The 16969-nt window shown below is 40.5% G+C and overlaps 1 protein-coding gene and 1 long non-coding RNA gene across 4 annotated transcripts in view; one reads left to right on the top strand and one right to left on the bottom strand.

The window, feature by feature from the left end:
• BPGM (bisphosphoglycerate mutase) overlaps positions 1–819 on the bottom strand; it is a 31986-nt gene extending 31167 nt beyond the window's left edge. For all 3 annotated transcript variants that reach the window (XR_006198852.1, XM_042925238.1, XM_042925227.1), the window contains exon 1: positions 700–819. The gene's annotated coding sequence lies outside the window, so the exon portion shown is untranslated. The remainder of the gene's footprint in view (positions 1–699) is intronic.
• Positions 820–1055: 236 nt separating this feature from the next.
• LOC122211794 overlaps positions 1056–16969 on the top strand; it is a 30142-nt gene continuing 14228 nt past the window's right edge. The window contains exon 1 of the long non-coding RNA XR_006198841.1: positions 1056–1191. This is a non-coding gene — a long non-coding RNA (uncharacterized LOC122211794). The remainder of the gene's footprint in view (positions 1192–16969) is intronic.

Here is a 16969-nt window from a genome sequence, read left to right as displayed (position 1 = left end):
ACAACCAATTATCCTTTAACTTTACTTTTTCAGAGTAACTGTGAACTTTACTTCCATCATGCATTTCTGTTGCCCTTCTCGAGTAATGCAGCCCCCATCCCTTTGGAAGGAGGAGAAATAAACTTACTTTTTTTTTTTTTTTTAATTTATAGTGATTCTAAGAACCTGTGATTTAGCTCGATTTGAGAGCTACATGAAACCATCGCAGATATTCACCTCTTTCTCCTTCCCTGCCATTCAGTTTTTTTCTCTCTACTTAGACGTTTAAGGCCAGGTCTGCCATCGTCCTAAATACAGTGGCATGGCTCTGAAAACACCCGAGCTTGCTTCCAGGACCCCTACTAGCGAAGGGGCTCTGCCACACTGTGCCTCAAACGTCCAGGAGCGAGGAGTTCATCACTCCCTCCAGCTCCTGTTTATTCTTGCCGTCAAGACACCACTACCAACGCGGAGTCCTCCTTTCAGCTGACAGATCTGACTCCCAGAGGGGCACATTCTGAGAAAGGAACAGCTGAGAGGGACCTTGGGGAGTAAGTGAGGGTGGGAGCTCAAGCGGCGGACGAGCGAGCTCCAGATTCTCTCCAAAGGACGGAATCCGGGAAGTAAAGAATTGGCCTTCCTGCGCTCAGATTAAAACACCACATCACTGAAAAACGTTAAGGTTCGCAACAGCAAAATTCGAAAACAAAACCTACTCACCTGCAAAGAGGCCACCAGCAGCAGCAGCCACCGCTCCTCAGAACCGCCAAGCAGCCAGCTCCTCCTACAACTCATCACTGCCGCCGGCATCGACGCTCTTTTCTAGCTCAGGAGCCAGAAGGGGCAGGTCCTAGCGCTCTGCCTATTGGAGGGTCGAGCTGTCACTCATTTGAGGCCTCGCCCCACTCCCGGGATCAGGTCCGGGTCTTTTCCGCTTCCCAAAGCCCTGGGGTAGGAGGCGAGGCTTTGATTGGCTCTCTGCGGAGACGAGCATACTCCCAGACCAGTAAAGACCTGACTTCGACGCCGGGGGGCGGGCCTGGGCCTGGGGAAGTAGAAAAAAACAAAGCCGGGAGCGTCGCCGCGGCGATAGAAAACCTTTGGGCTTGGGTACAGTTTAAACCCTTGAGGTGCTGCTGGAAAGCGTTTCGGGTCACAAATGAACTATCTGCCAACGTAGAGAAGTGTCCGCGGAATCCTGGAAGTGATGAGGTGATACCTTCTTTTGCTCATGGGAAATTTTCATCCTGGGGATGAAAGTGGGAGTCCTCGCAGGCGAAAAGCTCCTGCTTTCCTCAGTGGTTGTCAGACTTACATCGTGATTAAAGCAAAAGCCTTTAAAGTGCCCGATTTATGAGCAGTAACTCATGCCCCTTTCTCTTAGTACGTTCATAGGGACTCCCTTTGGGCAATTCCCCGACACTGTTTTGGTTGGGGAAGAAAAGTGATAAAAGGGATGCATGAAAAAAGCTTCTAGAACAGTTGAAGGAAGGATGGAATGGAAAGAGGAGGAGAATTATAGATTGGGAGGCCACAGTGACTGAACAGGAGAAACCCATGAAAATACCCAAAGCTCGGCACGAGGCCGTGTAAGCATCTGAGTAGCTTTGAACTACCACACGGCTTTGAAGCGAGTGTCAGAACTTTTGGGTGGACGAGAAAGATAAGGAATGATAGGTTTGCCTGACCACCTGGGAAATTGTCCTTCTTGAGTTCTAGAAGCTGCCCTACCTGCTGTTTAGTGTCCTCTTTTGGCTTTTTCCTATTTCATCCTCGCGACAAGTTCAGTAGGTTTGTGACCACCAGGCATCAACATAAGCCTAAATTAAACATCATTTTGAAAAGATCATCCTTCCACATTTTAAACTCTGTGACACACTACGTATTGAGCTCATTACCACCCAAGTGTTTGTAGTTAGCTCGGCATAGCATTTCCCTGTCTTTGAATGTAACAGTTCCTCCTGGAATCTCAGAGACAAGAGCCTTACTTCTGGGAGAGCACACCTCCAAGGCCTGACGGGTCCTAGCAGGTGATAGGTCCCACCTAGTGATAGTTAGAATTCACCTTGCACGAGATTGACCAGAGTCAGGTCAGAGCAACTGGAGGAGGCAGCGTCCAGGAATGCAGCTTCTAAATCCTATACTCATACTCACTTGTTTTTCCTCTTCTCCATGCCAGATGGGGGCAAAGTGAGGAAAAAGCCTTTCTGCTACAGGGTAGCATCGAAGCTCCCTACTCCGTGCCCCCCATCCCTACTCTGGAGTCTAAAGACGACCATTCACGTGTCAGACTCTTACAGCATTTGACATTTAGGGATCCTTACTTAGGACTTAAGGGCCCCTGCTCATTGGATTTGGTTTCACTGTTGTGGATACCCATGGAGGGCTAGCTGGGCACCTAGGACATGAACAATCCCAAACATCACTTGCATTTTAGAATCTCTTTGTACAGGTGAGAAATCGGAACTTTAAAAGGTTTAACGTTCACAATTATTACAGCAGCTGGGGACAGAACCGTGGCAAGGACCCAAGGTTGCCGATTCATAATTCTGAGAAAATGTTTCCTCTTCCGCTGCTTTCCCCCAAAATAAACAATAGGTTTTTTTAATTATTATTTTAATGTTTATTTACTTTTGAGATAGAGAGAGAGACAGAGGCGTGAGTGGGGGAGGGGCAGAGAGAGAGGGACGCACAGAATCTGGAGCAGGTTCCAGGCTCTGAGCTGTCAGCACAGAGTGCAACGCGGGGCTCAAATTCACAGACTGCAAGATCATGACCTGAGCTGAAGTCGGACACTTGACCGACTGAGCCACCCGGGGGCCCCAATAGTTTTCTTTTTTAATCAAGGTTACTGACGTTAAAATTAACTTCCATTAAGGCCAATCAGGCAAGCAGTTTAGCTATGGAAATAGTGTCACAGTTTTGTTTACTGTGTCACTGCTATGGACTGTGTCAGTGCTATGTGTCACTGTCCATTAGCTATGGAAATAGTGTCACTGCTTTGTTTCCAGCAACTTTGGTGTAGTCCCACTTCCATCCAAACAAATGAAAATGCAGTGAATTGGGGGCTCCTGGGTGGCTCAGTCGGTTGAGCATCCGACTGTGACTCAGGTCATGATCTCAGAGTTCATGGGTTCAAGCCCCGCATCGGGCTCTGTGCTGACAGCTCAGAGGCTGGAGCCTGCTTCAGATCCTGTGTCTCCCCCTCTCTCTGCCCCCTCCCCTACTCGTGCGCATGTGTTCTCCCTCTCTCTCAAAAATAAATAAAACATTTTAAAAAGTTTAAAAAAAAGAAAATGCCGTAAATTATCATAGCCGTGTTGTCTCTTTGTTTTTCTCTCTGTTACGTGTGTATATTAAAAAGTCGATGTTAACACGTGGTACTTTAAGGGTTAGTAGCAGATTGTCTTATTCAGAACCTGAATAAAATACTTTTATGATAGCATACATACCTGGCCAAAAGAATTTCACAGCTGTTTATATAGCCTTTGAGGTAGGGTCGAGCTGGTCCACCAAGCATCAAAACATCATCCATTGACTTAGTCTATTCTGCCTTTTTCTTCCCTGCAGAGCCATTGGCTCCCTCCTCCCCCCGCTTCTCACCAGCAAAGTCCAGAATTAATTGACCCTATATCCAATGTACAGGACTGTCTCCTTGTCTTCACAGTGTCAGGTCACATCCTGATCTGGTTGTTTGCTGCTGGTATCTAGTCTCCCACCACACCCTACCTTCTTCAGAGTCAGATTAAAATCTGTCACGCACAATCTAGTATAGTCGGGTCAGGTTTGGCTCCCACCATCGCCCTGCGAAGTATAGGACTCCTCTAACTGAAACCAAACGCTGGGAATGCTCTCATGGATCAGGCACGTAGACCCACAGAGAGGACATTAAAGCCATCTGCCCCTTCATTCACAAGTGAAAACGTAGAATCCGCTTCTCGCAGAGTCGTGTGAAAAATAACAGAGGCCGTTTTGAAACAGTTTCACCATCTGTGAAGCACCTTGCATCAGCCATTTTATAGAACTGGGAACTTAGGCATGCTGCTTGACCTCAGCCTGTGTCTTTATCTGTGAAATAGGAATAAAACCTATGTGGCTAATGTGAAAATTCAATGCAAGAACACAGTGTGTACCTGGCACCTGGAAAGCATTCAGTAAGTGGTAGTTGTTCTTAACAATTACGCTAATGATAAATGTCAAGTGTTCTAACTACTTAGCAGTACTCGTATTTTAAGAACTTAAGAAAATTTGGGCCTGGTGCCTTCCTTCCCTTTCCTGCTCCCAAGCAGAGACCTGACCTCCTGCAGAGGATATAGGACGGGAGTCTCCCAGTATCTCACGGCCACCCAGAGAAGCGACTGTCAGGAAGTGAATGTGGAGAGGGTGCAGACCCATGGACAAGGCCAGGAGCCCCTGTATTGGGAGGTCTCAACTATGTGAAATTTCCCCATCCTAAGTCTCAACACTGAGCATCTATGGACAGGAAAAGAGCCAGGATGATTTTTTTTTTTTAATTTTCCACTCTCAGTTCTGGGCTGTGTAGGGACACCCAAAACTCAAGGACAAGGGAGGGAGGGGCCTCATCCAAAAAATTTGCCCCATCCAAATTTTTTACCTCTCTATTGAGGAAAAGGGCACATTTCTTTAAAATGCTTATTTTTCGGGGCACCTGGGTGGCTCAGTCGGTTAAGCGTCCGACTTCGGCTGAGGTCATGATCTCGCGGTCCGTGAGTTCGAGCCCCATGTCGGGCTCTGTGCTGACAGCTCAGAGCCTGGAGCCTGTTTCAGATTCTGTGTCTCCCTCTCTCTCTGACCCTCCCCCCCACTCATGTTCTGTCTCTGTCCCAAAAATAAACAAATGTTAAAAAAATTTTTAAAAAATGCTTATTTTTCTATGGTGATGAACAAAGTAATCACAATTTCTGCCCAGTGGAGTTGTTTCCTAAATGCTGTATCATATTTACATATTGAAACACTATATTGAAAACTATTACATTTATTGTATAAGGTTTAGAAAAGAAAAAAATTAAAATACCTGTCATCTGGGGCGCCTGTCAGTTAAGCATCCGACTTTGGCTCAGGTCATGATCTCACGGTTCATGAGTTTGAGCCCCATGTGGGCTTTGTGTTGACAGCTTAGAGCCTGGAGCCTGTTTCAGATTCTGTGTCTCCCTCTCTTCTCTGCCCCCCGCTGCTTGCGCTCCGTCTCCCTCCCTCTCAAAAATAAACATTAAAAAAAATTAAAATACCCATAATCCAACCACTCAGAATTTATCATTGGCAATTTTTATTTCCTTCTGGTTTTCCCTATAAATCAATTATTAATAAGAAAAAAACACCCTGGAATCCTTAATTGTATATACTATTTTACAGCAACATTTACTTAATTTATTATGAACATCTCCCCGTCATTTAAAATTCTTTTTCAGCACATAATTCTATCATGTGAATGTGCCTTCAAGAATTATGTCTCACAATTCAACCAGTCTGCTCCTTCCGGACATTGTGGGTGTTTCAGTGTCTTGAAAAGATTTAAATGGACTGCTTATTTCCCCCAGTGACAGGGTGCTCTGGAAATGTCTGTTGAACCAAAGGGACTGTCTGCTGGTCCCAGTTCTTTTTTGACAGGGCTGGTAAGGTGGCCAAGAATTCTTTTCTCTGTGCCCTGGTATTGCAGGGCTGAGAGAGCAGAAGCCATTTAAGCCGAAAGCTCCCAGAGGGGTTGGCCTTTAACCCCTGCTTGCCTCAGGGTTTCCTGAGGAAAAAGGAGTTTAGGTGACAGAAAATTGGGGGAGGGAATGGACAGGGGTCCGTTAATAGAACCTTACAAAACTCCTGGCATTTGTGTCTCCATTTTATAGATGAGGAAAGTAAGGCTCCGAGAATTTGTCCAAACCTGCGTAGCTAGGGCTTGACTCCTAGGCGTGGTTCTAAAATTTTGACTCTTCCCACCATGCTGTCCACTGCTCCTAAAAGCTGATGGGTGGAACTTCATTTTTTTTTTCCTGTGAGAAATTTGTTGTCAATCTTCTAGGATATATATTTATATCTACTCTGTAAAAAAAAAAAAAAAAAAAACAAAAACAACAAAACACCACCTCCTGACTTTCCAAGAATTCCTTCTGTCTGTGGGTTTCCCGAGTTGGCTCACTCTTTGCCCAAAGAACATATCTTCAATTTTTGATGAACAATCAGATGATGTAGCTTTTTTCCCCCTGTTGCTTATTTTCTTATAGAAGTGTCCTTACTGTATACATCGGAAGGTCAGAGTCATAAAAGGAAGTTCTTATAAATCCTGCAGCAATTTAACAACATTACACATAGTTCCCTTAGCTTTTGGGATTTATGAAGTATACCTGTGCATATGTGTGTGTGTATATGTATATGTATAATATGAAATGTGACTTAAAATACATATATAAAATATGAAGCACGTATATAGCAATGAGCCTGTTTTTCTGATTTGGCTTATAAATGGTTTCTGAAGGAAATTCTAAAAAAGGTTTTCCAGAATTATTTAGAGCCATGAAGCATTTTGAAATAGGTGTTTAACATCCCAATATGATACTTTGAAGCCAGTAACATGTTATCTGGAGGTGTAGTTTCTAGAATGTGTTGCTAAAGTTTATATGATTTAATCAAAATCAGTTTTAATCAAGGGTACATGTTTTAAAATACCCTTTTTCCATCCTTCCACCACACACACACACACACACACACACACACACACACACACTACCAATACCCTAACCCAAGCTACCATCACCTCCTGCCTGGATTTTCTCAGCAGACTCCTAACCAAATTTTTCTGAATCCACTGTTGCTCTCTTTTAGGCAGCCAAGGTGATATTGGTAGAGTATCTTTGGAGTCATATCACAACTAATCTCCCAGCCCCTCTAGCTTCAAACACTGCAATGGTTTCCCATTATTCCTAATATTGGCCTTCCTTCTTCCTCTCCATAGCCACTAAGACTTTGTGCATGCATTTTCCCTCCCTAGAATGCTGTTTCCTCTCAAGTTAAAGTATAGAACAATATTTCAAGTTTCCTAATTCCCAGGCTGAATCTCTAATGCAGGTATATTACTGGGGACTAATAATTATCCAACAGGAAGAAAATATGACTTGGAGGTTCAGAAGAAGTGTAAGAGTGTGGGCTCTGGAAGCAGTCTGCCTGATTCTGTCCTGTGCTAACCATGTGAACTTGGACAACCTGTTTAGCATCCTTGCCTTATTTAAAGGTACCTACCTTATAAAGTTGTATTATTTAAATAAGTTAACATATGGAAGGAGGTCAATAAATTTTAGCTTTAAAAAGTCTCCACGGTAGATTAAGGGCCCAATATTATTTCTTATGTATAGAATAAAATCAACCTTGTTAATATTCTCTTTTCTTCTAGAGAAAAACTGATACAGTAGGCAACTGGGAGGCCCTCTTAGGGCAGGAGAAGGCTGGTCCTAGCAGATAAGGTTTCAGGGGCTGCACTACGTAGGGTAAGACATGTGATTACTTAGTGAAAACAAGTGCCAGGACACAGATGCTAGCGTGTTGAGAAAAAAATGAAGCCTAGGGGTTTAAAAAATACAGAGAGGAAAACACTAAAGAAATCTAAAATAGTATTAAAAAATCACAACAGCAAACAAAAGACAATCTATTTACAAATGAAATTATCATACACTTCTAAACCAAGCCTTATTACGTAAAGTATCTTTTCCTTGCGTAATAAACATTTTTGAAGCTACCTGAGGTCCCAGAATTTTTTAACAGAATGTTCTCTGGTGGCTTTCAGGGCTGTCATTTCTGTAGCTCCTTCTAAGTTCCGTTTTGTAAGCTACTTTACTTACATGTCTGTGACTCCAACATGAGTGAGACTAAGCTCTTTATGTTCCCCATTTGAATCTTCACAGAATCTTTACTACATACATGTAGAAGGTTGCTTGGTTGGCTTCGTTTATCGTGAGTTTTCAAGTACAGAGTAATGAGAATAAGCAATTTGTTACCAGTCTTGCGACCATCAGCCAGTACCAACAACTGAGCCTTGGTCTTTTTATGCCAGTTGAGTATCCTAGTCTCTGACATTATCTCTCAGGGGGATGTCAGATAAGAGAACTAGGTAGATCACCTGTGTGCTAAGCACAGAATGGAAAAGTTAGCAAAAAAAAAAAAAAAAAAAAAGGTTGCTCTGTAAACTAGGTATGGTGTATAAGGTGAGTAATGGCAAAGGCACCAATGCTGATGATTCTTGACGTGCTGAATGACGTGTCGAAACTCAGATTGTTGTGATCTATGATTACTCCGTGACAGCTGAAGCAGAGAACCTGCAATGCCACATGACCTACATTTCTTCACCTTTGGAACTTTAAGCAAGTATGTAAAGGCCAGGCATCTGTATCTTGCTAACACTTCCCTTGTGTTGAAAAGTATTTTTAAGACCAATAGGAAAAAAAAAACCTATGTTCTCAGCTCCAAATCAAATCATATTAGGCAAAATATTAATAACAGACCAACTTTTAACAAAATATTGTGGAAAAAGTTACATTTCTTATCTCCAGAAGAGGGTAAATTCAGCAAATATATATAACTCCTTATATTTTCAGGTATATAATATATAAATATATAATATGTATTCCTCTTTGCTTAAACTCCCATATTTTCTTATGCTTTATGGAGTCTCCACCTTCTCTAACAATGGAGAAGAAAGAAGAACAAAAAAAGAAAAGAAAAAATGAAAAAAAAACAACCCAGTAACATCTTCAGAAATGCATAGGATCTGGTCTCAACCAGCAAATCAAACCCAAAAGTAACCAATCATTCATTGAATGTCTCCTCATGTTTAAGAAATTGTGTTAGGTTTTGAACGAAGTGAGTTAACAGTACATTTAGTGCCTACCTTGAACCGTGCTGGGAGCAAGAGATATAAATATAAGTGAAACATTTTCCTTGTCCCTAAGGAGTATGGTCTAAAAGGAAAGAGACCAACTCATGAATTGTTCATTACGGCCCAACAAATATAAGTGCAAGTGTAATTATTGAGGTGTTTTGATGGAAGTATTAAGTAGGTAGGGAGGGGGGAGGCTCTGGGGGTGCAAAGAAGTTGGCAGCTGTCCTGAGTCCCTTGCAGTGTGTAATCGTTCCTCAGCTTTTCTTGTCTTTCACGACCTTGGTATTTTCGAAGAGTACACATTATTTTGTCAGATGTCTCTCAGTTTGAGTTCACCTGATATTTTCTCATGATTAAACTGAGATTATGCACGTTAGGTGAGAATACCACGAAATACCGTGTTCTCCTTCCTGCATCATATCACAGAGTTCATGATACTGATGTGTCTCATCATTGGTGGTATAAACCTTCATCGCTTGGTTAAGGTGGCTTCTGCCAGGTTTTTCCACTTAAAACTACTGAATTCCCCTTTGTGATTAATAAATATCTTGGGGCAGATATTTTGAAATGATGCAAACTTTATTTCTCCACAAACTTGACCCACTAATTTTATCATCTGGTGATGGAGTTTGTTCGCAGCCATTATTATTGTGGTATTTCCTGATAATTTTATGTTTTCCTCTTTCCTTTTACATTTATTTATTCAAATTCTACCAAAGGAAAAGCTGTCGCATCTCCCCCACTTACTTATTTAATTAATTTTTAAAAAGTTTTTAATGTTTATTTTTGAGAGACAGAGAGATACAGAGCTTGAGTGGGGGAGAGGCAGACAGAGAGGGAGACATAGTATGTGAGGCAGGCTCCAGGCTCTGAGCTGTCAGCACAGAGCCTGACGCGGGGCTCGAACTCACGAACTGCGAGATCATGACCTGAGCGGAAGTCGGACACTTACCTGACTGAGCCAGCCAGGTGCCCCTAATTAATTATTTTTATCTGTATGGACTCGTGGGTATCTATTATATTTATGGATTAGAATCGAACATTGTGATTATTTATTTTGCTGCTCAAATTTTTCCAGCTTTGGCACTTAAGAGCTAATTCAGGCTGGTCCCTAGTTCTGTTTTGTTTTGGACCGTGTTCTTACTTTCTGGCACTACAACATATCCCAGGTTCATCTTACGTATGATGTGCCCTGGCCCTGGAATCAACTGTTTCCCAAGGAAGAAACAGTTAGAGTGTAACAGTTGTGTTAGAGGCGTGTTTGGAAACCAAGATCTGAGCGAAAGATGGGAAACTGGCTAAAATTTCTGACAATTTCAAGTTGATGCGAATTTGGACTAATTAGAATTCATATGCTTATGAGAATTGGTACCATCAGTGTGGAAAACAATTTAGCATTAGCTAGTAAAGTTGTAGGTAGGTACATTCCAGGCACCAGTAATTCCAGTGGAAAAACTCTTGCCTATGTGCGACAGGAGTTAGTGCAGCTTTGTTCAGAAAAGCACAAAACTGAAATGACCCAAATGCCCATCAGTAGGAGAAAAGATGAGTAAAATGTGGTATATTCATAAAATGGAATACTCTAAAGCGGTGGAAATGAGCTACAACTACACACGTCAGCAGGAATAAATCTCAGACACATAATATTGCACAAAAATGAACATGAAGTATGATTCCCTTCACTTGAAGTCCATCAACATGCAAAATAAAACAATGTGTATATTTGTAGGGATGCATAAATGATAAGATGGTAAAACTAGAAAGAAAAGGGAATGATAACTACAAAATCCAGGATAGTGGATTACAGGTAGGGGGTGGGATGCAGTAAGCTTAAGAGATAATGGTAGTATATTTCTTAAACAGGAAGGTGGGTAAATGGACTATAGGCAACCGTGTGTGTGTGTGTGTGTGTGTGTGTGTGTGTGTGTGTATTGTATAATGTAGTGAGGGGAAGTTGGAGTTAGGGAAAGAAGAAAAAAGAAGAGAGGAAGCAAAGAAGGGATGGAAAGAGACAGGGAAAGATGAAGGAAAGGAAAGAAAAACAAAAAAGCATTCCCGTAATGGTGTCTTAAGATCTAGTTGGTGGTAGTTCAAATTCTGACACCAACTGTCTGTCTGGCTTTGGATGAATCACTACACTTCTCCGAGCCTCAGTTTCCATACCAGTTAAACGGGAAAAATGTACTTTGTCCTGCAAACTTTCCTGTGTTATTGTGAGGATAAAATGAAATATTTGTAACTGTAGAATAGTACTTGGAAAAAGTGATGAAGTGTTCTAAAATATGAAAGAAAAAGAAAATTCATACCTCAAATTATCTTGCTTCCTAATGCCAGAAGTTTAGTATACCTTACGTACAGGTTCATATTCAAGGGCTCTGGGTTTGCATCCTGCGGACTCCTTGCTCAACTAACGTGAGGAGGAAAGCAGATACTGTGCATATGCCTTTCAAGAAGGTTGGTTTGCTCCGCCAAAATTCATGGCAGGGCAGTATAATCTGAGGTCTCAGGCTGCACAACTTACGAGCGGTGGTCCCTGGGGACGGGCAGTGTCGGTGTGCTGCCTGGTGCTCAGAGGAGATCACACGTGTGAAGGGGCTTTTCTGAAAGAACACAATAGTAAGCACTTTCAGGGCAGGGCTCCCGGGCCTCGCCATCTGCCAGGCTCTGGGCTTCGTCCTCTTCATGATCTCCTTTTGTTCTCACGACAGCCCCGTGACACACGTCATATCATCCCCATTTTACAGATGAGAATATAGGGCCCCAGAGAATTGAAGTAAATGACCCCAGGTCACCAAGTGAGTGACAAGAGCAGAGGTCCTCCTCATGGCTGTCTGCAGCCATAGCCCCTACTCTGCATCTACCCCAAATGTCTTTTGACGGACTGAAATCTCCTCACAGGTCTTAATGGCTCACAGGTATCGTCTGTAGGCTGATAGAGCTCCTTGTCACCAGCCAACTTCACACTTAAGTCAAGATATTGGCACACTTAAGTCAAGATATATATTAAATATATATATTTATATATATATTTAATATATTTATAATATATACTATTATACTATATTATACTATATTTTGTATATATTATATTATATATATAAGTATATATATATAAATATATACTAAATGGCTTGAATTATTTGTGCCAGAAAGGATCTTCCTACCGTAGTAGAATGGCCCCAAAGGGGAAATAAACAACAGGAGACATCACCAACCATATCTAGTTTAGAGACTCAGCCCCTATGCTTAAATTTTCTCTTTGTCCCTCTTTGCTTAGAATAATCATCTTTGCTGCATTTTGACTGCACTCCAAGTAGGCTGATTTTTCGGCCTCTGCCTTCTTCTGTAGCTACTGGCTCTTGATCTTTTGCTTTTTAAGTCATGTGTCCTATTAATAAAATTCATTAATGGATCACTTTATAGATATTCAAGTATTTAGCTGTCTTTGAATTTCTGAAATAAGACCTATTTTGGCACAGCGCATTTTATAAATATGCCATTAGAATCAATTGTTATATATTTTATTCATACTTTTTTTTGAGAGACTAGTCTACAGTTTTGAATGATTCTTGGGAAGGATTTTTGTCCTGGGTTATTCTATCCTTATAAGATGAGTTGGGAAAATTCCTTCTTTTCTGATACTTTGGAATAATGTGACTGTCACAGATAATACCTGGACTCTGAATGTTTGGTAGAGTGCTCTCTGTAAATCATCCTAGCTTGGGGACTTTTTAGAGGGTAGACATTTTACCTGCTTTTTACATCTTCAACCCCACCTCCCATCCCTGGTGCTACTTGGGTCTACCTAAGTTTTTCTCTCTCTTCTTTAGTTGCTTGTGGTCATTTGTATTTTCTATATAATCATCTATTGCATCTAGATTTTCCAGTTTGGGGCAAAATTTTATGTAGTGTTCTCTTATACAGTTCAAATATCTTTTTTGACTGTACGAATAATCCTTTTGTTATTCAAGTGGCCATCATTTCTCTCTGACTGCATAACCTACTGACCAGTCTCTCGTATCCACTCTATGTGTATCTACCCCCTATTTTATCATTTCCTGCTCTACCCACCAGTAGGCAAAAAAAGAGCTATCAGATCTTAAACAAGTGACACCCACCAGAGAAGTCTATTTAAGCAGTGAAACATGTGTAGTATCTTCCTAGCCAATCTGGTACTAATCCCAGCGTGAGGCAGAGACTTGTGCTATTCTTGGGTGTGCAAGGTTGTCACTGTATGTGACTTCCGTCTCCATCCCTCCTCACCTGTATGTTTATATACACCTGTCCTCCACTGTCCCCTGACCCACCCAGCCTAGCTACATCTATCCTGTACACTCTGCCTCCCCACTCTGCCTCCATAGTCCACCTCTGCTATTGAGGAAGGAAATTTGGACTGGAAATGTTATCCTGGATTCCTGGCATTATGGAAAACAGCCGCAGCACCTGATTACCAAATGGGAGTCTTTAAGTGCTACAAGCCAGGCTTGACCATCTAGTAACCTTCTGTTAAATCACTAAAGAACCTCCAGTCCAGTTCTACTAGGCCTCACCCTGAAGGGAGATAGAAAAGTAGACAAAGTTAATGTGTATTGAGCCTTTACCCCTTTACAAGCTACCCCAAAGTCAGCAACAGCTAAGCATATATATCTCTGGGAATTTCAAATCTCGACCTGCCCCATTTCACACGCATACAAGCTCTACCTTTCCTTAACCTCATCCATCACTCATTTTCTATGTATATCTCTGAGACATCTTGATTCTGATGCACCAATCAGCTTTTTCCTGGTCTTTAACTAGAACTGTGTTTCTTGTTTACTTTTGGGCAGTATCCATCCTTATCTACTGAAGTTAGGAGTTGAACAATTACCAAAGGGGGGAAGAAAAAGAAGGAGGAAAGAAAAGATTTTTGTTCTTATGGTGCAAATTATTTTTTTTAAAAAAATACACAATAGAGGGGGCGCCTGGGTGGCTCAGTCGGTTAAGGGTCCTACTTCAGCTCAGGTCACAATCTCGCGGTCTGTGAGTTCTCATCCCGCGTTGGGCTCTCGGCTGATGGCTCAGAGCCTGGAGCCTGCTTCCGATTCTGTGTCTCCCTCTCTTTCTGCCCCTCCCCCGTTCATGCTCTGTCTCTCTCTGTCTCAAAAATAAATTAAAAAAAAAAAGTTAAAAAAATTTAAAAAGTTAAAAAAATACACAATAGAGGATTTATACTCATCAAAACTATGTGCTTCTTTCAGTAAACAAGGTTATGAGTGAAGTCATCAGTTCTGTAAAAAGAAAGGGAAGAAAACAACTAGTTCAAAGAGAGCATTTTTCCCCCTTCTTTTTGGTATGCAATGCCACATATTTGAACAATTAGTATCAAGTCAATTCAATGGTAGAATGTGGTGTAATATATAAGCATGGCTTGGAGTCAGGAGACTTTGACTTTACTCCCACGATTTATTATACTAGTTGTGTGACTTTAGGATAAATTGCTTAAAACTGTAGTCTAAGTTATTTGTCTGTAAATTTAAGATACTATTTAACTATAGAAACTTTAAAGCTTTGGGCTTTCTGCAAAGTGGAGAGTGAAACTCTTCCCTTAACCAAGAGTCTTTGAAGGAGGCTAGAGTGGTCCCAGGTCAATCTCCTCCCTCTCCCCCCAACCCCCACCGATCCATGAAGAAACAAACAGAAATCCCCAGTGAATACTTCTGATTTGTTAAAATTAAATACAATAAAACATAACATAGAAATCAAATATAATAAGATATTGAAATGATCGGATAGAGAGTATAAAATAATTGTGGATCAAATGTTTCCAGAAATTAAAGATGGAATAAAAACTGAAAAAGTGTCAAAATATAAATCTAATGAAAATAACAGGCATGTTTGAAAAAAAACCACTTAGGACATTTATAAATAAAATATAATTATTATAATTAATGTCTTAGTGGATGAATTACACAGCAGAATATATGCAGCTGAAGAGAGTTAAATCTGAAGGAAATACTCAGACTATAATACATAGAGACAAGGCAGTAAATATGGAAGAGAGATTAAGCTACATGGAGGATATAATGAATATGTATAACACATCTAATTGGAGTTCCAGAAGGAGAAAATAGAGAAGAGGCTATATTTGAAAACATAAAGGCTGATATTCTCCCAAAACTGACAAAAGGACATGAATCCAGAGATAACGGGAAACAAGAGTCCAAAATAGAGAAATAAAAAGAAAGCCACACCCAGATATATGTTAGGAAAACCAAAGAATACCAAAGACAAATAGAAGATCTTAAAAGCAGGCAGAGAAAAAAGGTAGATAATTTACAAAGGAGGATAAGTAGATATCAATATCTGAGCAGCAACAATGGAAACCAGAACAGAGTGGAATAATATCTTCAAAGTCCTGGAGAGAAAATAACTGTCAACCTAGATTTGTGGATTTAGCAAAACTATTTTTCTAGGACAAAGGCAATAAAAGACACTTTCAGATAAATAGAGATTGCATTTACAACCAAGAAACCTTCTGTAAAGGAATTTGTAAAGAATGTACTTTAAAAAGAAGAAAGATGATTCTAAAAACAAGTTCCAGGATACCCACATGCAAAAGAATGAAGTCTACAAAAAATTAGCTCAAATTGGATCAAAGACCTGAAACCACAATACCCTTGGAAGAAAACATAGGGGTAAATCTCCATTATCTTGGATTTAGCAATGGTTTCTTAGGGCACCAAGAGCACAAGAAACAACAACAACAACAAAAATTGGACTTCAAAATTAAAAATTTTGTGTATCAAAGGACATTATAAAAAATGAACCTACAGAATGGAAGCTATTTGTAAATCATAAAAATCATGTGTCTAGCATCCAGAAGTTATAAAGAACTTGTATAACTTAACAACAAAAAGACAACCCAGTTGAAAAGTGGGGCAAACACTTGAATAGACATTTTTCCAAAGAAGATATACAAATGGCCAACAAACACACGAAAAGATGTCCAACATCATTAGTCATTAGAGAAATTCACATCAAGACTGCAGTGAGATACCCACTTCATGCTCAGTAGAATGGCTATAGTTTTTTAAATGGAAAACAACAAGTGTTGGGGAGGATATGGAGAAATTAGAACCCTTGTACATTGCTTGCGGGAATTTTAGATGGTGCAGCTGCCATGGAAAAAACTTTGATGGTTCTTCAAAAAGTTAAACATAGAATTACCATATGAACTAGCAAACCCACCTCTAGTTATATACCACCCCCCCCAAATTGAAAACAGATACTTGTACACAAATGTTCATAGCAGCACTATTCACAATAACCACATTATGCTGAGTGAAAGAAGCCAGACACAGAAGGTCACATACTGTATGACTCTGTCTGAAATATTCAGAATAGGCAGATCCATAGAGACAGCAGATTACTGGTCGCCAGTGTCTGAGGAGAGGGAGGAATGGGAAGTGACTGCTTAACAGCTGTAGAGTTTTCCTTTTGGGATAATAAAAATGCTCTGGAACCAGACAGAGGTGATGTTCTAAATGTACATCTGAATTATACACATTACAGTAGTTAAAACTGAATTTTATGTGATGTGAATTTTACCACGATAAAGTTGACAGGTGCAAAGAAATTAACAAACATATAGGTAAATTCAGAAATTGCATGATATTACTGATGATGATAATAATGTCTCATTCGTGTGATTCTAAGAGTGAGAGTTAAAATAGTAGGCAACACAAACAAGTGAGTTGAGAAAGGAGTAATCAAGAGTTATAGCATTAAAGTCCTTAGGAGACCCTCGAACATTGCTTGTGGGAATTTTAAGTTTTGAGAGCCGATGGCTCTCGAGTGCTTTTAATTGTGATCTATAATAATAAATGTTTTATATTGTCACCCAGTGTCCACACATAGGTATATGAAACAAAAATTTCACAAAATAATCCTTGCCCTAAGTATGTATATTGTACACTATTTTCTAATCTAATTAATTTCTTTTTTTAAAAAATGCTAATTGTGTACCATTAAGTTGATCTCATAACTCACTAAGGGACTATAACACACTACTTAAAAAAAGTGTAGTGTGTGATATCACCCAAGTAAAAATGTGGACAAGCAAAAAGAAAT

Source organism: Panthera leo, chromosome A2 (genome assembly GCF_018350215.1).
Source record: "Panthera leo isolate Ple1 chromosome A2, P.leo_Ple1_pat1.1, whole genome shotgun sequence".
Classification (NCBI taxonomy): Eukaryota; Metazoa; Chordata; class Mammalia; order Carnivora; family Felidae; genus Panthera; species Panthera leo.
The sequence above is the reverse complement of the archived record's forward strand: the minus strand, read 5'-3'. Positions and strand labels throughout refer to the sequence as shown.